This window comes from Lathyrus oleraceus, chromosome 4 (assembly GCF_024323335.1).
Source record: "Lathyrus oleraceus cultivar Zhongwan6 chromosome 4, CAAS_Psat_ZW6_1.0, whole genome shotgun sequence".
In the NCBI taxonomy this organism is placed as follows: domain Eukaryota; kingdom Viridiplantae; phylum Streptophyta; class Magnoliopsida; order Fabales; family Fabaceae; genus Lathyrus; species Lathyrus oleraceus.
The window spans coordinates 196,145,169-196,167,499 of record NC_066582.1 but is presented as its reverse complement, the minus strand read 5'-3'; the positions used below and the strand labels follow the sequence as shown (position 1 = coordinate 196,167,499).

The 22,331-nt window shown below is 38.8% G+C and overlaps 1 non-coding gene across 1 annotated transcript; it reads right to left on the bottom strand.

The window, feature by feature from the left end:
* Positions 1–7,520: 7,520 nt before the first annotated feature.
* LOC127077467 (small nucleolar RNA R71) lies at positions 7,521–7,627 on the bottom strand. The gene has a single exon (XR_007787276.1). It is a non-coding gene; the product is annotated as a small nucleolar RNA R71 (small nucleolar RNA).
* Positions 7,628–22,331: the final 14,704 nt, after the last annotated feature.

Genomic DNA, 22,331 nt, shown 5'->3' with positions numbered 1-22,331 from the left:
GTGGATGACCATTATTTCAGCTTCCTCCCCAGTTGATTATCTGGATGGAACCACTTCCCCTAAGTTATATCCTCATTGGGTTGAGTCCTTGATTGACCTTTTCTTTCTAGATCTTGCCTAGATAGATACCTTGGTCCCCCCGAGAGCCTGTTACCCAGCAAATGGTCATTTTCTTCTCGATTTTTTAGTACTTTAATTTTTCCTAATACCCGATAAAAGTAATCTACTTCCTTTATTTCCTCCATGCAGATTCGTTTTCACGTTTCCCATGAAGTCTATCCTTGATATGATCATCCTAACTGATGACGAATATTCTTTCTCTTCTGAGTTTATCCTTGATATGTTCATCTTGACCGGTGACAGATATTCTCGTTTTGGTATTCTGCCCAGTAAAAGGTAGTTGTAATCCCTATTTCATTCCCCAAAGGGTTAATCCTTGATATGTTCATCCTAACCGATGATAGATTTCCTCCTCTTTGCGGTCTTCTGCCTAGTAACCGGTAGTTGTAAATCCTACTTCCCCTTTTGCAGAGTCTATCCTTGATATGTTCATCCTAACCGGTGACGGATATTCTATTTTTGGTATTCTATCCAGTAACTGATAGATGTATTTCCTATTTCTCCCCTCGGAGTCTATCCTTGATATGTTCATCCTAACCGGTGACGGATATTCTCTTTTCGGTATTCTATCCGGTATCCGATAGATGTAATTCCTACTTTTTCTCGGTAGTCTATCCTTGATATGTTCATCTTAAATGATGACGGATATTCTTCCCTTTGAGTCTATCCTTGATTTGTTCACTTTAACTAGTGACGGATATTCTCTTTCTTTGAGGTCTTCTGCCCAGTAACCGGTAGTTGTAAACCCTATTTGGCTTTTCCCCAACTGGTTATTCTTACCCAGTGACTGGTAATGAATACACCTCTTGCTTCCCTCAGCGAGACATCCTTGATATGTTTACTCTAACCGGTAACAGATGTCCTCTCTGTCAGATTATGTTATCTCCTTGCCCAGTGACCAGTAGTGGATAATATACTTCTGTTACTCCTGCTTCGAAGATCTTTTCTTCCCCAGTTGAGTTCGAGTGCATATTTCCTCAGTGAAATAGCCATTTCCTGTTTGGTTCAAGCATTTCAGCTTTTGCTCTAATTTACCTGTTTCCCCTGCAGATTTTCCCTTTTTATCCTCGGCTGAGTCTTTCCATTGATTTATTTCCATGGAATCCCTCGTGCCCCATAGTAGTTTTAAGTCGTGGTCTGGCCTACGCACAACCTTTTATCCCCTAGAGTCTCTGTCTCCCCAGTGATTTTTCCTTATGGAAAGCATTATACTCCTGTGGACTTTCAGTCTCTCTAGATTCTTTTCCTTTGTAGCAACATTTTCCCCACATAAATCATTTCTAGCATTCATATCATACGCATCATGAGGTCTCTTAGGGACCAAAATTTGTTCGTATATGTTGTTATTTAAGCCCATTCTACTGAGTCGATACAAATATTTTAACCTTCATCTCCTCAGCTAGAACGTCCTTAAATTGGGGCAGCTGTAAGACCCCAATTTTGACCCTAAGATCCCTCATGCCATCTCATCATATGCATTAGCATTGGGATCACACCTTGGCATCCTCCTTACCCTTCATTTATTGGGTTTGCATTGGGAGAGATCACGAAGCACATTTGATTGTATCATACTTTTTTTTTATTATTTACTAATCAAAATACCAAAAATATGTCAATGTATAGTTTGTTACTTTTGTAGGTAGTGTGTGTCTTCACCCATGCTCCATCAAGCTCATATCTAGGGTTTAAGACCCTTAGTGCAAGGAGTTCAATCAAGAATTAGTTTACATTGACTCTAAGTATCATATATGGATCCCCATGTTCTTCACATGTTATTTTGATCAAGAAATCATCAAAAGTTTGGAGTTTGTTTGCCTGGGAAACCCTAATTCATCTGGGTATCTTGTGTGACTTCTTCAACAAGTTTCTTTAACAATTGATAAAATATTTAAAGGTATACTTCATATTACACCAACTTATGCATATATGATCCTCCATGAGACCCAAAAGTTAAGATAATATCAAGCTAGCAAGTTGGTTCATGGTGGTTGACCAGAGAAAGTCAACTGGTCAAAACTGGGGTTCCCTAGACCCTATCTCCTACCATTTTTGTCATATTAAAATGACTACATGAGAAAGGTTACTCTAAATTCCATTCCAAACAACTTCCATGTTGAAGTCTAGAGGTAGTTTTGCTTGGAAAGTCATCTTTTATGATGAAAGATTATAGGTTATTTTGTCTGAACCCTAGTTTGGAGGTCAACTTCCCAAGACCATAACTTGCTCAAATTTTTATGACATGAAAGACATTCAAATTCCATGATCAAATTAAAGATGTCTAATTCAACCTTTATGTTTGGAGTAAGTGCAAATTCAACTTGCGAATGCATGTGACAAGAGGAAACATTATAGGTCATTTTGGGCCAATTCCATTGAACAAGTGATTTCCCTCAACTTCTAAAATGCATAACTCATTCATGCCAAATCTAAATGAGGTAAAATTTATGAAGGGATGTTTCTCATTTGAAGTCCATATAAAGAGTTATTTAAAGTGGAAGAAGTGAACATTTGACTTGGGACTTAGAAAAGTTTCAAATATGTTTGATTTCCAAACTTCCACCACAAAATTCATCATGATCTAGGATTCAAATGAAAAAAATGTTTAACATGAAAGTTGTTCCCCTTGATCTCAAATTTCCAAAAAGTCCAAAAGCATCTCATTTGGATCCAAATTGAGGGACTTACGCATGGCTTCATTATGGGAAGTGTTTTGGCAAGATTCGATTTCAAATGATCAAATTATTTTGCATGCTTCCACATGATGGATTCAGTACACTTGGCACACAAATTGGAAGTGGACTGCATCATTCCTAAGGCCTAAATCATTGCCCATGCATCCATGCAAGGAGGTTTCTAAAATTGGCCAATTTTCAAGTGGTGCAAATATCAAGTGCATTGCCTATTTAAACAAGCTTAAGGCATCAGATTCATCATCAACACCTTGCCCAAGCTTTTCTAGACCAATTCAAACCCTCACTGCCATAAAATTTCTGAAGGTTTATCTTGAAACCGAGCTTAAACTTCATCTTCTGTTTGGAAGTTTAAACTCCAGAAATTCACTTCCCTTTTCATCTCAATTGAGTTCTGCAAGCAAGAGGAAGAGAAAGCAATCAAATCCAGATCAAGATCAAGTGGAATTAGATCAACTTGAAGGTGATTTTTCAGAAACTTCTTCTCTTCTATTCTCCCTCAATTCTTCACCATTTTTTGTGATTTTTGGTTGTCTGAAGTCTTATCAATTTAGGCAACAAGATTGAGTTGCTTTGAGGTCAAATCGAACCAACTTAGTTCATGATCCTCAAAATTAAAATCCCAGTATCTTTTTATATACTTGGAATTGGACAAAAATGATGCCAGATTCGAGCTCTTGAGCATTTTTTCTTTAATTCCATGTCTTGCCTTTTCATTTTGGTGATTGTTGATGGTGGACCAGTTCGGTGAGGTCCATTGGAAAAGAAGACTGAAGCTCTGGCTCCGGTGATGTGTTGTCACGCTTCTCAGCCATAGGATCCATTTGAATTGTTTTAATCTTGGACGTTGCTTTTGATTACCACGTGGGTGCTTCAATTAACCAAGGCACATGTGGAACGCGCGTTTCTCACCATCTGATCCGCCACCTCAATTAATGAGGGAGATCAAATGGTTCTCATTTTTTGAATTTCTGATTATTTCATTTAATTGCTTATTTTTAATTAATTCATATTAATTTCATTATTAATCCAAAAAATGTGAGACTTTCACAAAAAAATTCAAATATTTTCCTCTTTCTTTTTCTGAAGTAAAATTATATTTTGGATTAATTTTGATATTTTTCATGAATTAATTGTTTTTGTGCATATTTGTATTGTTTAAAAATACTTCTGACTTTTCAAAAATAATGAAATTTTTTGTCCAAGGTCCTTTGACCTTATTTGACCTATGATAAATCTCTTGAACATTTATTTGGTGTTTTGAAGAGGTTTTAGGTTTTTGATCAAACATAATTTAATTTAAATACATTTTTAATTTGATTTTTAATTGATTAATTGTGTAAAAATTATGTTGAGCCATTTTTATTGACTTGTGATGTTTGACTATGTGTTTGGGCCTTGGTCAAGGTTGATTTGACTTTTGTTGGATTAAAATCACTAGATTTAGCAGATTGATGAAATGTACATTTCATCTCCCAAAATGAATGAATGGTTTTAATTTGATAAAATTCCTCCCATGACCAATTTGTGTTTGTCTCATCTCCCCTCCCTCTTCATTTCCAATCCCATTCTATCCCACCCCTTTCATTGACCAATGAAGTCTCAATATCCTAAGGCAAATTGGTTCATAAATAACTTCATGTTAGATGAACCAATACAAGTATGGATGAGATTAGGTCCATCCTTTGATCATTTTCTTTTTGTGTGTGGTATGTTATAGGAGTATGGTTCATTATACCATGTATCTAACATGCATTAACACCAAAATTTGATTACCCAACCTTAGATAGTTGTGACTTCTACATAAGTTCAATAACGATTGCTTAACATAGCGCTAAATTTTGTCCCAAAAGGCATATCATTCTAGTAAGTGAGATTGTAAGTCTAACCCATTTCATGGCATTGTGTGGAAACTTGGCCTTTTTTCCTTCCTTTGGGAGATGTCTTGGTTCAAGAATCCATGCTTGTGAATATATGGTTGAGTGTTCTCCAAAGAATGACTTAATCAATTGAAAAGTAAAACTTCACTAACATCTAATCAACTAACATTTGACTAACTTTTGTTATTATTGCTTTTAATTTCAAGTCATTTACTATATGATATTCTTGTCTATTGGATTGTATCTCACTGTTCAGATCTTTTCAACTATTAACTTTTAAATTTTTTCTTAGGATTAGTCTCTTCATCTCCTCCCATTTCTTAAATTTCAAATCTCTCCCCCCTTTCAAAATCTTATTTGTTTGTGATTTCTAAACTTCAACTTTATTGCAAATTAGAAACTTTGGGCTTATGTCATTGCATTTTGATAACATGAAACTATATCACATTTTTGGACTCGATTTAATTAAATTATATTATTATTTGATTCGATTTATTTTATATTATTCGATATTACTTGGTATTTTCCTTCTATTTATTTCAGGTAACATTATTTGAAGCATATGTGAAAAAGAAAGAAAAGGGGGTGCAAAAAGAGGATTCTCTAGGAAAAGCGTTCCACTAAAGCCCAGCCCACAACTACAAGGAGAAGCGCTGAAGCGCTGTGACGACCGCCACACATGGTGTGACGAGCGTCACACCCCTCTGCTTAGTGTTACGAGCGTAACACATGGTGTGACGGACGTCACACCCCCACTCCTTTTTTTTTGGCTTTGACGTGTAACAGAAGCACGTTCTCTCCTATTCTTCCTCTGACTCGTTGACACGCTAGAAAACCTACTGAAGGAACTTTTGGGAAATGGTTACTAAATGGATGAATATAAATAGACCTTAAGTGGTGCCCTGCCGTAGACACCTTTTTTCCGCCGTGCAAGCTTTTACAGCAATATATTTTCCAGCATTCTACTTTCTTAGCATTTTTTATTTCCTTTTCTTTTCTATTCTTTTCTAGTTAATTTCCAAAGCATTGAATTTATTTTCTTTCACACTAGTTTCTACACCGGAAACTATTGTGTAGTTTGTACTGGATCTAACCTGACGTTAGGTCATCGTATTTTATTCCTTCGTTTTTATTTTTCTGTCTGATCGAAGATTGTGAAGAACAAATCCAACCGGTTTGTGGTGGAGTGTTCAAGCATCGAAGTTAGGGAACAACCAAGATTTCTATTAATTTTACAGGTTCATTAATTTATTGTTTTAATTTATATATGCTCTGTACTGCTGTTTATCAATATTGTTTGTCTGATATGACTGTATTTAGGCATAATAATTTTTTAGGCTTGTTTAGCATGTCCGGATAATTAATTTAGATATCGGTATGTAAAGTAAGCGGAATAAAGGAATCAAAACTGAGTTGGTTTAAATTTATTTAAAAATATAGTCACTCTTTTTATGGTCTCAATTTACAGAGTTAATACCAAAGTTTTTGTACGAGAGTAAAAGACATAAAGAAGTTAAAATCAATAGAACGACGGTTTGAGCTTTTAACTGGACAGTGTAAATTGGACATTAACTTTAAATCAGGGCGAAAGCAATTTTTAGAGTTTATTTAATTCTAATCATTTTCAAAAAGTATTTTTAAAGGTTAAATGTGAGGACGAGAGTTAAGCATTTAAGTTTAATCATATAATCTAAGTCAACAGAGCGAGAGTTTGAGACGAGGGTGTTTAAACGGTTAGTATTTTAATAAAAAGAGTTTCTATAGATTCTATTGTTTTCCAAAAGTGATTTTAGATTTAACTAAATAGTGAGAGCGTACGTTAATATAAAGTCATAGTCTGATTCAACAGAGCGAGAGTTTGAGAAAAGACTTTTAATCAATAGTGTCTACTGAAAAGACTTATTTTAAAACTAAGAAACCAACGAAGATTTGATTCCCTAATTGCGACGAACTACATACCGATATCCGCGTTATTTGATATTTAATCTAGATCCGATTTTAGTTTTATTTTTCCCCCTAATCATCAAAGTATCATCCGCCTTAGCTTTACGAAGTAACCTTAGAAAAATGGTATATCGATTCATTAAGTCCCTGTGGGATCGATATCTTTTAAAACTACGCGATTAGACTGTGCACTTGCAGTTAATACCCCAATAGACTCATAAAGTCGCGATCAAGTTTTTGGCGCCGTTGCCGGGGACTTTTATTTAGTCGATATCGTAACTCTTCTGTTACGCTGTAGAGACTAAGGCAATTTTTATTTTTCCCTTGTCTTTCGTTGATTTGTATGCCACACACTCGCTCACAAGGCGAACCGTACTACTTACGAATCAACGACGTTGAACGATATCTCCGAGTCTTACGACGAATTCGGGAGTATCGTGCTGCAAACAATCTTCCTCCAATCGAAATTCCTGATCTCAAAAATCTCCTTCCTTCGCCGATACCCGAGATGGCAGAACCAGCTCGTGCTCTTCGAGATTACGCCGCTCCATCACAAGATGAGCTGCATTCGAGTATTGCTCCACCCGCAATCGAAGCAAACAACTTCGAACTTAAACCTTCGCTGTTGCAGGCAGTGCAACAAAATCAATTCTCTGGAAATCCTACCGAGGATCCAAACCTTCATTTATCCATATTTGTCCAATACACTGATACTGTTAAAGCTAATGGTGTCACTTCAAAGGCAATTCGACTTCGTCTCTTTCCTTTCTCGTTAAGAGATAAAGCTAGAAGATGGCTTCAGTCTCTTCCTTCCAACTCAGTCACCACATGGAATGAGTTGAAGAAAGTTTTTCTTGCCCGATATTTTCCTCCAAGCAAAACAGCTATGTTAAGAGCCCAGATAAATGGATTTAAGCAGAAAGATAACGAGTCTCTTTTCGAAGCTTGGGAAAGAAACAAAGACATGATGAGACTTTGTCCACACCATAGTTTAGAGGACTGGTTAGTAATTCATACCTTCTATAATGGTCTCTTGTACAACACCAGGTTAACAATAGACGCCGCCGCCGGTGGTGCGCTTATGGATAAACCTTACGCTGACGCTTATCAACTTATTGAGAGCATGGCCCAAAACCATTATCAGTGGGGAAGCGTGTAGGTGTTTAATTGGCTGCATTATATGGTAAAACACTAGCTGGTTACAAATGTCTTGACATAGTATGTATGTGTGACTACATTGTAGGTTAGAATATCTAACTGTACTCTGATGTCTTGACTGATGTCATGACACACTTGAGTAGTTACTGCAGGATTAGCTAACACAGGATTTATTGAATGTCAAACTGGATGCTGTGACATTCATACCTGTCAACAGATACTAAGAAATAGAACAGTTGGTGTTCTGTTAGAACTTAGTATTTATTTCCAGTCTGGTTATCAAGGAAAGACCAGACCTGGCATAAGGCCTACTGACTGAATGTCAAATTGGATGTTATGACATTCATCACTGACAGCAGCTACTGAACATTAGACAGAGTGGTGTTCTGCTATACTTCAGCATGTAACTTAATTTGTTCTTCAAGAGAATAACAGAACTAACTTAAGGCCAAATGTGTAAATGTTAAGTTGGACACTTTAACATTTATTAATGTAAGCTGTTACTGTAGTATGGTCATTTTGATCATGTACAGGTCAGCAAAATTGTACAGTCTGTTTTCTGGAAAAACAGACTCAGCATATGGACCTTGATGTCGACCTGAATGTCGTGACATTCATTCCTGACAGCATATGCTATATTGTAGGTTGTTCAGTTTTCTGTTTCAGCTTTTCTTGGGCTATTCTTCAGGAAGTCAACAGCTTAGAGAAAAACCAGGAAACCAACAACCAAGTTACATTTAATGAACCTAACAAATAGCCTATTTGTTAGTAACCTAAATGTTGAATTTATGGGAACTCGTGTGACCTTAAATTCAGGAGAATACAGGTGCAAAAGCCCAGGTACTGCAATATAAAAAGGAAGGCGTTCCTTCATTCAGTTTCGGGGATTTTGAGGCGTGAAGATTTAATGTGTCCATCGTACTTCACTGCTGTATTTTTGTGAGTCTTGTATTAGACGTAACTTGTAAGCCAAGCCATTATCAAGTAGATGATTGCTGTGGCATAGGGTGTTCATTGAGTTGTAAGTGTTGTGTCGCTCAAAGCTTTTAAGCGTGAGTGCTGTGTATCTTGATTAAAGCTGTGAAGCACAATCAAGAGTTGTTTGAAGTGTCACTTCAACTTGTCTTTAATATTGTTTAAAGATAGTAATCACTGAGGTGATTGAGGGGGAGTGAGTAGGAATCTGATCTTAGTTTAAGATTGAAATTGCATTGGGTAGGGATTAAGTGATAAGTTGTAAACGGGTGAGTTTAGCTTTGAATTGATACTACTAATAGTGGATTTCCTCCCGGGCTTGGTAGCCCCCAGATGTAGGTCATGTTGGACTGATTTGGGTAAACAAGTACTTGTGTTATTTACTGCACTTACTTTTAAGTTCTGCATAATTCCTGTCTGTGCAGAATTGGATGTCATAACAACCCGTGTGACATCCAAAGTCTGATAACTAGAATTTCAATTGGCATCAGAGCAGGCACCCTGCCTGTGAATTTCTGGGTGAGATCTAGGGAAGTTACTTTCTAGTACCATGGACAAGGATTTAGGACACTCAAACAGACCACCCATGTTGGATAGCTCTAATTATGATGACTGGAAGCCTCGTATGATAGCCTTCTTAAGGTCTCTAGACAGCAAAGTATGGAGAGCTGTCAACAAAGGATGGGAACATCCAATGAGGACAGGTGAAGATGGAGTCAGTGTGCAGATTCCTGAAGAAGAGTGGGACAAGGAGCAAGAGGCATTAGCTCTTGGAAATTCCAAGGCCTTGAATGCATTGTTCAATGGAATCAGTAAGAACATCTTCAGGCTGGTACACCACTGTGAACTAGCTAAGGAAGTTTGGGATACCCTCAAGGTAACTCATGAAGGTACTTCCAAGATGAAGATGTCCAAACTTCAGATGCTGACCACCAAGTTTGAAAATCTGAGGATGAAAGAGGATGAGACTATTCATGACTTTCACATGAATATTCTTGAAATTGCAAACACCTCTGGTGGACTAGGTGAGAAAATGGCTGAAGAGAAACTTGTAAGAAAGATTCTCAGGTCCTTGCCTAAGAGATTTGCTATGAAGGTCACAGCCATAGAGGAGGCACAGGACATCTGCAATATGAAGGTGGATGAGCTCATTGGTTCTCTCCAAACCTTTGAAATGGGCTTGTGTGAGAATGCTGAAAAGAAGAACAAAAGCATAGCTTTTGTATCTAATGCTGAAGAGGAGTCAGAAGCAGGATATACTGAAGGTGATGAAAGTATATCAGAAGCCTTAGCCATGCTTGGGAGACAGTTCAACAAGCTCATAAAGAAAGTTGATCAACAGGGTAGACCGAATGTCAAGAACATCCCGTCTGACATAAAGAAAAGACCTACTTCTGAAGATAAGGTCAACCAAGGCAAGGGAATCCAGTGCCATGGATGTGAAGGATATGGTCATATTAAGACTGACTGCCCTACCTCCCTCATAAGGCAAAGGAAAGGGCTATCTGTCACCTGGTCAGAAGAAGACACTGAGAGTGAATCTGAAGGAGAATCTGCCAAACATGTCACTGCTATGACCAGTATCTGTACCTCAGAAGATAACTCAAGTGGAGATGAGCTCACCTTGGATGAACTTGTTGCCTCATATAAAGAACTATGTGTTAAAAGTGCAGAAGTGTGTATCCAAGGAGAAAAACATAAGAAACTCATCAAAGAGCTAGAAGCTGAGAAACTAGAGCAGCTGAAAGTCATAGAGGGTCTGAAGGGTGAGATTTCTTTGTTGACCTCTAAGTTAGACCAAATGACCAAATCCATCAAAATGGTGAATAAGGGATCTGACACCTTGGAAGAAATCCTGAAGATAGGACAGAAGTCTGGAACCACTTCTGGTTTAGGCTTTGGGAAAAGATCCTCAGCTGAACGCAAACGCCCAAAGGGTAAAGTTCAGAAATCCAAAAGGGAGTCACATCCAATGTCTAAACATCGAGGAACCAGAATGAGCCATCATCAGAAAAAGAAGTTCAAAAGATGGAGATGTCATTACTGTGGTAGATTCGGTGACATAAAACCCTTCTGCTATAGGCTGCATGGTTACCCAAACCAGACCCCACAAGGTAGGCCTAAGAAGAAGGTGTCTATGCATAATATCCCCATTAAGAAACAAACATGGGCGGCTAAGCAGACACCTCAGGCCAATTCTAAGCAGCAGGCATCTAAGCTTCACTTCTCTCCTGAGAATCAGCAGTGTGTTGCTAACCTTGCTCACACATATTCAAGGGCACATATCAGACAAGACTGGTACCTTGATAGTGGCTGCTCAAGGCATATGACTGGGATGAGCAACCTAGTGGTGAATCTACATCCTCCTACCACCAAGTTTGTAACATTTGGTGATGGAACTAAAAGAGAAGTCATTGGTGTTGGTAAGCTGGACAGTCCTGAAGCTCCAAAATTGAGTGGTGTACTGTTAGTAAAAGGACTAACTGTGAACCTCATAAGCATAAGCCAGTTATGTGACCAAGGATGCAAGGTGGAATTTACCAAGGGAGGATGTGTGGTGCTGAATGGGTGTGATCATGAAGTGATGAGAGGATACAGATCCAAAGATAATTGCTATCTATGGGAATCTAAAGACTCTCTCAACCTTCCCAAGTGTCCTTTAGCCAAGGAAGATCAGGAAGGGAAGCTGGGACATGGAAGACTTGATCTCCTTCAGGTAAAAGGAATGAAGAAGAGCATTTCAAAGGGAGCTATGAGAAGAGTCTCATATCTGTCTTTAGATAAAAGGACAAACCGTGGAAAATGTCTGACAGAAAGTAATGAGCCATTGGCACCTACTGGTCATCATACAAATGATAGACAGAGGAATGTATTATTGTCATATGCTGAAACTCAATACCTAGCTTGTGGTAGCAGGTGGTCATCCCTGGTATGGGGGAACCTGATGCAGACAGAGTACAATGTCATCCGGAATGTCATGACATTGTACGCTGCTAAGTGTGACAATAGTAAGGGCAAAGAGGGAATGCGTACGTCTGAAAATTTATAGCAACTAATGAAATTAGTTAGCTTCTGTTTAGTAAAGCAAATTATTAAACAACAAATAGTGAGCTCTGAGTGGTCAAAATCTAATAGACCTCACTCTTGCGTCAAGCGTTTCACATTCCGTCGCTTCTACTCCCATCTGTGCAAACCTTCTTCCAAAGAAACGATTCAACTCTCCTCCGAGACGTTAAGCATGTCGCACAATTCCGACTCAACCACCTACACCACCATGTCTGATTCTCTCAGCACTGAGTCTTACTACCCTACCCGGGAGGATCCTGTTGTTGACGCAGCACCTTCGTCCCATGCAAGAAGACCTAAGGAAACTGTCTCCGGATTTTCATCAGAAATCGCTCTTGATGAACAAACAAGGGAAGGCTCGAGGTATGTGCATAACTCCATTGCAACTATCGTCACTCAGATACTATCTGGTAATCGGAATGTTCCTGGGGTTTCTGTTCCCTTGAACACTATCATTCCTGATATTGCTGCATGTCAAGATAAAGTTGTAGTGTTGAGAAAGAATGTCACTGACAATGTTGAGAAACCAGATGCTCATGAGAGGTCAAAGATTGAAAAACCCTCAGGCAAAGTGAGAGGTGAGAAGGCCAATGTTACTCAAGGTGTTGAGGACAACCCTAGAGCTGAAACGGTTAACGTGGAAGAGCTCTCTGACAATGAACTTTTGGCTTCAGTTGTCCCTAGGATAGCCAAGAGGGTTAGGACTAGGAGGGAGAAAACGACTGTGGATGTCCTAGGTGATGTCACAACATCCATGTCCAGGAAGAAGCCTTCTTCCAGCAGGCTGGCTGCCAGTGTCCCAGAAGTTCCTATTGATAATGTGTCCTTCCACTTTGCCTCCAGTGTTAACAGGTGGAAGTATGTATACCACAAGAGGCTGGCATTGGAGAGAGAACTGGCTCAGAATGCATTGGAGTGTAAGGAAATTGTGAATCTCATCAAAGAGGCAGGACTGATGAGAACTGTGACTAAACTCCCTAACTGCTATGAGACCTTAGTGAAGGAGTTCATTGTTAATCTGTCTGAGGAGTGTGCTGATGGGAAATCCAGAGAATTTAGAAAGGTCTATGTGCGTGGCAAGTGCGTGACCTTTTCCCCCTCAGTGATAAATCTGTATTTGGGAAGAGCAGATGATGTGCAACCAGAGCTTGAAGTGACAGATAACACTATCTGTCAAGTCATCACAGCAAAGCAAGTCCGGAAATGGCCTCTCAAAGGGAAGCTGGTGGCCAGTCAACTAAGTGTAAAGTATGCAATGTTACACAAAGTTGGAGCAGCCAACTGGGTACCCACAAATCACAAGTCAATTGTGTCTGTGATGTTAGGAAAGTTCATCTATGTAGTGGGAACCAAGGCAAAGGTGGACTATGGGACTTACATCTTTGAGCAGACCATGAAGCATGCTGGGAGTTTTAGTGTGAAGGGACCAATTGCCTTTCCGTCTCTCATATGTGGAATAGTGCTGAATCAATTTCCACACATCCTGACAGATAATGACTTTGTGAGTAGAAGAGAGAGTCCATTGGCGTTCAGCTACAAACTGTTTCTGGGCAAGCATGTCCCTGATATTGTCTTGACATCGGAAGAAACATCCAAAACTGGCAACCAACCAGACAAAGCTGCTGTTATTGCAGTTCTCAGAGAGACCTGCAAAGAGCTGGAGGCTAGAAAGCATGCTTTAGAAAAGCTCATCTTGCAATTGGAGACTTCTGCTGAGGACACGGATGGAGCTGATAGGCAAAGTTTTGAGGATGAGGAGGAGGCCAGCTCTGAAGAGGAGGCTGATGATGAGGCCGAGGCTTAAATACTTGTCTTTGTGTGTTTTCTGTCATTTGTGTAATTCTAATTACTATTTGTGGATCTGTAATTTAAAGTGTTGCTTTGGCAACATTTTTGACAAAAAGGGGGAGTGACAAGTGATACCCTGATACCCCAGGACAGCAGAAGTTTACTGTGTTAAACTTTGTTAAAACAGGTTCTCATTCATGACAGATTGAAGTTTTCCTCTACTGCAGCTGTGTGATGAAGTGTGTATTTAGCTACTGCTTATATGCTGTTGTGTGTGAAGTTTTTATTTAACTTCCTCCCCTGCAGCTGCTGTGTGTTGAAGTTTAGATTTAACTTCTGTATGTGTGTGCTGCTGTGTGAAGTTTTTTTTACTTCCATGTGCGTGAGTGTGCTGCCACTTTGAGTGCATTAGCTAGTATTATTTCCTGCTAGGTGTGTGATTCCGCTGCTATGAACTCTGTTATGGGGATCAAAGTGTTTTAGCCAAAAATTTGCCAAAGGGGGAGTTTGTAGGTGTTTAATTGGCTGCATTATATGGTAAAACACTAGCTGGTTACAAATGTCTTGACTGATGTCATGACATAGTATGTATGTGTGACTACATTGTAGGTTAGAATATCTAACTGTACTCTGATGTCTTGACTGATGTCATGATACACTTGAGTAGTTACTGCAGGATTAGCTAACACAGGATTTATTGAATGTCAAACTGGATGCTGTGACATTCATACCTGTCAACAGATACTAAGAAATAGAACAGCTGGTGTTCTGTTAGAACTTAGTATTTATTTCCAGTCTGGTTATCAAGGAAAGACCAGACCTGGCATAAGGCCTACTGACTGAATGTCAAATTGGATGTTATGACATTCATCACTGACAGCAGCTACTGAACATTAGACAGAGTGGTGTTCTGCTATACTTCAGCATGTAACTTAATTTGTTCTTCAAGAGAATAACAGAACTAACTTAAGGCCAAATGTGTAAATGTTAAGTTGGACACTTTAACATTTATTAATGTAAGCTGTTACTGTAGTATGGTCATTTTGATCATGTACAGGTCAGCAAAATTGTACAGTCTGTTTTCTGGAAAAACAGACTCAGCATATGGACCTTGATGTCGACCTGAATGTCGTGACATTCATTCCTGACAGCATATGCTATATTGTAGGTTGTTCAGTTTTCTGTTTCAGCTTTTCTTGGGCTATTCTTCAGGAAGTCAACAGCTTAGAGAAAAACCAGGAAACCAACAACCAAGTTACATTTAATGAACCTAACAAATAGCCTATTTGTTAGTAACCTAAATGTTGAATTAATGGGAACTCGTGTGACCTTAAATTCAGGAGAATAAAGGTGCAAAAGCCCAGGTACTGCAATATAAAAAGGAAGGCGTTCCTTCATTCAGTTTCGGGGATTTTGAGGCGTGAAGATTTTATGTGTCCATCGTACTTCACTGCTGTATTTTTGTGAGTCTTGTATTAGACGTAACTTGTAAGCCAAGCCATTATCAAGTAGATGATTGCTGTGGCATAGGGTGTTCATTGAATTGTAAGTGTTGTGTCGCTCAAAGCTTTTAAGCGTGAGTGCTGTGTATCTTGATTAAAGCTGTGAAGCACAATCAAGAGTTGTTTGAAGTGTCACTTCAACTTGTCTTTAATATTGTTTAAAGATAGTAATCACTGAGGTGATTGAGGGGGAGTGAGTAGGAACTCTGATCTTAGTTTAAGATTGAAATTGAATTGGGTAGGGATTAAGTGATAAGTTGTAAACGGGTGAGTTTAGCTTTGAATTGATACTACTAATAGTGGATTTCCTCCATGGCTTGGTAGCCCCCAGATGTAGGTCATGTTGGACTGAACTGGGTAAACAAGTACTTGTGTTATTTACTGCACTTACTTTTAAGTTCTGCATAATTCCTGTCTGTGCAGAATTGGATGTCATAACAACCCGTGTGACATCCAAAGTCTGATAACTAGAATTTCAAAGCGACCGAACAATGGTAGAAAAACCTCAAACAAAAGGAGGCATGTACGAGATAAGTAGCCTTGATCATGTTAATGGAAAAGTGGATGCTCTTGCCCAGAAAATTGAAAGTTTAAATGTATCACCTCCAGCCACCGTGGTTGTCGTAACTCAAAATTGCGAAGTCTGTGGAATCCAAGGTCACACTCCTACAGATTGTCAACTCCTAACAGGAATCCAAGCAGAGCAAGTGAACTATGCTCAAGGAAATCTCTACTCGCATACCTATAATTCAAACTGGAAGAACCATCCTAATTTTTCATATAAGAGTAATAATGCTTTATACGCACCAGGTCAAGCTCCCAATCAAGCCCCAGCTATACCTCTCGGATATCAAAAGCCGACCCCATCTACGTCTAACAATAACGTTCCTAGGAAATCCAACTTGGAAATCATGATGGAGAACTTCATAGCTTCTCAACAGCAAACGAATAAAGAGTTCTTAAACGAGAATGTACACACTAGCGAACAGATTAAACAACTAGCAAGTAAAGTAGATGCCCTGGCTACCCATAACAAAATGCTGGAAACACAAATCTCGCAAGTAGCTCAACAACAAGCGCCTACTGCTGCCCCGACTGGTACATTTCCTGGACAGCCTCAACCTAACCCGAAAAGCCACGCTCATGCAATTATATTATGAAGTGGAACAGAGGTAGAAGGACCGTCTGACCCAAGGATTGAGAACCAAAACTCTAAAAAGTCAACTGAGGAAGAAAGTAAACCTAAGGAAAAGGAAGAGAGTAATAAGGAAACCGTAGAAAAGAAGGAACCTTATGTACCTCCACCGCCTTACAAACCACCTATCCCTTATCCTCAAAGGCTAATTAAATCCAAAGACGCGGGCCAATTTAAAAAAGTTGTTGACCTACTGAAACAATTAAACGTCACCATTCCTTTTACAGAAGCTATTACACAGATGCCCTCATATGCTAAGTTCTTAAAAGAAATTCTTTCTAATAAAAGGAAACTTGAAGATAGCGAAACCATTACACTCACTGCTGAGTGCAGCGCGATAATCCAAAATATGCCTCCTAAACTTAAAGATCTTGGTAGTTTCTCTATACCCTGTCACATAGGAAAATTTGTCATAGAAAAAGCTTTATGCGATTTAGGAGCCGGTATTAGTGTTATGCCCTTGTCCATATGCAAGAGACTTGAAATGGGAGAATTAAGACCAACTAAAATGTCTGTGCAATTAGCAGATCGTTCCGTTAGATATCCCGTAGGAATTCTTGAAAACGTTCCCGTGCGCATAGGTCAATTCTACATTCCCACCGATTTTATAATTATGGACATAAGAGAGGATGAAGTTACCCCCATTATATTGGGAAGACCCTTCTTAGCAACCGCCGGTGCTATCATAGACGTAAAACGAGGACGACTCACTTTCGAAGTAGGAGAAGAGAAAATTGAGTTCATTCTTTCCAAATTTTTGAAAGCACCTACAATAGATGACACATGTTACTTCATGGATATCATCGATGAATGCATAAAAGAAACAGAATTAGAAAATGACAAATTGTCTGACTATCGTGTAGAAGACATACTGAACCAATGTTTAGCAATAACATCGGATCCTACGCAATGCCTTAAGAAACCAACCCTCGACCTGAAAACACTTCCCAAAAATCTGAACTTGAATGACCAGTGATAGTCAATGCAGACCTAGGAAAACTCGAAACCGAAAAACTCCTACATATCTTAAGAAAATATCCAATTGCACTAGGATACAACATCACCAATCTTAAAGGGATAAGTCCTTCTATTTGTATGCACCGCATCATGCTAGAAGAAGACTGTATAACTTCTAGGGAACATCAGAGGAGACTAAACCCGATCTTGAGTGAGGTAGTGAAGAAGGAAGTAACAAAGTTATTAGAGGCAGGTATCATATATCCTATATCCGATAGCAAATGGGTTAGCCCTGTACACGTAGTACCAAAGAAAGGGGGTATAACCGTGATCGAAAATGAAAAAGGAGAAACTATAACCAAACGAATCGAATCGGGATGGAGAATATGCATTGACTATAGGAAGCTAAACAAAGCAACCCGAAAAGATCATTTTCCTTTACCATTCATAGACCAGATGTTAGAACGATTAGCCAAGCATTCTCATTTCTGCTATCTGGACGGTTACTCAAGCTTCTTTCAAATACCAATTCATCCTGATGACCAAGAAAAGACAACGTTCACGTGTCCTTTTGGTACCTTCGCTTATCGACGAATGCCGTTTGGCTTGTGCAATGCTCCTGCAACCTTCCAAAGGTGCATGATGGAAATATTCGCCGATTTTCTCGAAAACATCATGGAAGTCTTTATGGATGACTTTTCCGTATGCGGGCAAAGTTTCGAAGAATGTCTTGAAAACCTAGAAAGAGTTCTAGAACGATGTGTAAAAGTAAACCTAGTACTTAATTGGGAAAAATGTCACTTTATGGTACAAGAAGGAATTGTTTTAGGACACATCATATCAAATAGAGGAATTGAAGTAGACAAAGCCAAAATAGAAGTAATCGAAAACCTTCAACCTCCGAAAACTGTGAGAGAAGTACGAAGCTTCTTAGGACATGCCGGTTTCTACCGACGATTCATTAAAGATTTCTCTAAAATAACTAAACCTTTAACCGGATTATTAATGAAAGACGCTGAATTCACCTTCGACAATAAATGTTTAGAAGCATTTCAAACACTTAAACAAGCATTGATCTCCGCGCCCATAATGCAGACTCCGGATTGGAATGAACCATTCGAAATAATGTGTGACGCAAGTGACTACGCCGTAGGCGCTGTTTTAGGACAACGAAAGGATAAAAAACTTCACGTCATATATTATGCAAGTAGAACCCTAGATGAAGCGCAAATGAATTACGCCACGGCCGAGAAAGAACTTTTAGCAGTAGTATTTGCACTAGATAAATTTCGTTCTTACTTGGTCGGAGCTACACTAATCGTTTACACTGACCACGCTGCCATTAAGTACCTCTTAACAAAAAAAGACGCTAAACCTAGACTCCTAAGGTGGATCTTGTTGTTACAAGAATTTGATTTGGAAATCAAAGATAAAAAAGGAACTGAAAACATAGTAGCAGATCACATTTCTAGACTTGAAAACCTGGAACCGGAAAGAACATCGATCAACGATGACTTCTCGTACTATAAACTTATAGCTAATTTGGAAGAAAATAGAGCTGTTGAACAGGTAGAGACCACCTTGGTTGTATGCGTTACACCATGGTACGCTGATTTTGTCAATTATTTAGCCGCCGGAGTGGTTCCACTTGATTTATCCTACCAACAAAAGAAACGACTCTTCCATGACATAAAACATTATTACTGGGATGACCCTTTAATTTTCAAAGGAGGCCCCGATGGTATTTTACGTCGTTGTATACCTGAAGAAGAGATAGAAAGTATAATCCAACATTGTCATTCCGCTCCTTATGGTGGACACGCAAGTACATCCAAGACCTGCTCTAAAATCCTACATGTCGGGCTTTATTGGCCAAACATATGGAAGGATGTGCATGCTGCTGTCAAGAAATGTGATAGGTGTCAACGCACAGGAAACATATCTAGACGTGACGAGATGCCACAAAAAGGGATTTTGGAAGTAGAAATTTTTGACGTGTAGGGAATAGATTTCATGGGACCTTTCCCACCTTCTTTCGGTAACAAGTACATACTCGTAGCGGTTGACTACGTATCAAAATGGATTGAAGTTATAGCTTCTCCAACAAACGACACACGAGTAGTAACTAGACTCTTTAAGAATATAATCTTTCCAAGATTTGGTGTCCCAAGAATAGTCATCAGTGATGGTGGATCGCATTTCATATCTAAGATACTCGAAAAATTATTGTTTAAGTATGGTGTAAAACATCGAGTAGCAACACCTTACCATCCGCAAACCAGTGGACAAGTGGAAGTGTCTAACAGAGAAATTAAACAGATATTGGAAAAAACAGTCGCCACCTCGAGGAAAGACTGGTCATCAAAATTACCCGAAGCTTTATGGGCATATCGAACCGCTTACAAAACTCCCATAGGAACAACCCCATTTAGGCTTATTTATGGTAAATCTTGCCACCTCCCAGTAGAGTTAGAACATAAGGCCTATTGGGCTATTAAAAATTTAAATGTAAACTATAAGGCCGCCGGTGAAAAGCGAATTCTTGTTATAAACGAATTAGAGGAACTTAGACAAGACGCATACGAAAATGCCAGAATCTACAAGGAAAGAACGAAAAAATGGAATTTCATATCAAGGAAAAATTTCAAACAAGGCGATGTAGTCCTATTGTTTAACTCTAGACTTAAGTTATTCCCAGGAAAACTACGCTCTAGATGGTCAGGCCCTTTCCAAGTCACTAATGTCTTTCCTAGTGGGGCTGTGGAAATTAAGGGAAAATCTATTGAAGCATTTATCGTAAACGGGCAGCGTCTGAAACATTATCACTATGATGAAAACAATGAAGACTCGTGAGTCCTGCACTTAGACGTATTGTCTCCTAAATTTATAGATTAACATTTAATAGTTTTATGTCGAGCTTGCGACATTAAACAAAGCGCTTCGTGGGAGACAACCCACAAATTTTTACTATTTTTTCTTTTCTTTGATTATTCTTTTGATTTTATTCAGTATTCATTCTTCATTTAATTTATTTTATAAAACTTTTCTTCTTTTCTTCTTTCGGCATCTGGCCAAATCCTGACTAAATTCTTGTTTTTCTTTTCCCACTATCTGGTATTTTATCCGTATTCTGCAAAACACCATTTTTGGTCGACCCAACAACAGCAAGGTCAACGCGAAGGAATTATTCTTCCTCCACTACGTCCTTGAAATGGATACAAAGGGGACCGACTTCAGAATTTACAATCTCTGCCACCCCTATTTATGGATATAAGCCATTGTCGCTCCAGCCGCTTAATCAAAAATAGGGTAGGCGAAAGGTATTATCTTATGATGAATAACCAAGAAGTCCCAAGCATTGTTTTGCCCAACATTGCCCTCACAGATGTCACCAACCCCAACCGATTCATCTACGACCTGAATGCTCCCGAACCTACCGAGCCTACACAAGCAAACCCGCCCCCGGATGAGTTTGAGCAAATGGCGCAAGGTGATCAGGGTCCTGAACAACAATCAGCCCCGCTTAATCCTTCCGATACTGTGGCTGGTCAATCCTCCCGACGTCGTCGAAGAAGAAGGCCCGCAACAAACGAAGACATCATGGATGTTATTGATGCCATGCAGGCGCAGAATAATGAAGTGATGCAACTGATGCGCCAGATGCAACAACAACAAGAAGCGAGGAATGCAATAACCGACCAGCGGTTCACTGACTTGCTCAACAGGTTTGATGACTTGGAAGTACGTCAACGCTCACCGGGTCCGAGAACAAAAGGACGCAGGCAGAATTGAGCATATTTATTTATTTTTCCTTTCTTTTCGCTTTTCTTTAAAACATTGGGGACAATGTTTCATTTAAGTGTGGGGGGGGGGGGGGGAAACTTTGTTTCCGTTATGATTATTTCTCTTTCAACATTCCTCTTTCAAGTATGTTATTTCCCTTTCATTGTTATTTCCCTTTTATTAACTTATACAAAATATATATATATATAATATATTTATTTTAAGTCGAGTCCCTAGTGTGAAAAATCTTTATTATCCACTCCCTTCAATTTTCTTGAGCCAAAACAAAAATTTAACACACTCGATAAGTATAAAGGTTGCTTATTTTATAAACCTTGAGTGAAATTAAGACAAAATTATTACCGCCCCAACGCTCTAAAAACCTCAACATGTTAGGTCAGGCTAAGTACCTATTATACCAATTCCTTGAACTTTTAGTTTTATAGTAACCCCGAGTAGTTTATACGAGAAGTCGGCACCATCTTAATAGCAAACTACGTGGAGAGCCGATGAATATAAGTGAATGATTCCCAAAACAATATATTAAAAATCAGGAAATGCACTAATTAAGTTAGGTGATCCTTACCCGATCATTTAATCCAAAGGTTGCAGACCCTACAAAAACATTGTATGAACGATCCATTTTGAGTTGGTTCAGCGGTTTCTGGTGCTGAACTTGGTAGGGCGGACTACGATCCGATCCCCCGCAATTTGCAATGGACTAAATAACGAAGTTATCCAACTTATGTACCAGAACTTCTAGCTAAAAGGGGATCAGAATCGCTAACCGGTTACTCCACTATCTGCGCGAAAAGATAAAGGGCTTAATGTGATTTCGCTAGAATGAAAACGGGTGAAATAAGAGTAAAAGAACTAGGATAGCTATAATAGCGTGGCTCGAACTGGTTTGAAAAAGGTGGGGTTATCTGATGTTGTAACGGTAGTTGTTGATGTTAAGATTAAGCTCAGATTATTTCTAAACGAGATTTACTTTCAACCTATTACGAATTGATGTGTGTTTAGAAATTTCATTTGGCTAATATTTTAAAACGACTTCTATATTGTATCTTGCTTGAGGACAAGCAAAAGTCTAAGTATGGGGGAGTTTGATAACATGAAACTATATCACATTTTTGGACTCGATTTAATTAAATTGTATTATTATTTGATTCGATTTATTTTATATTATTCGATATTACTTGGTATTTTCCTTCTATTTATTTCAGGTAACATTATTTGAAGCATATGTGAAAGAGAAAGAAAAGGGGGTGCA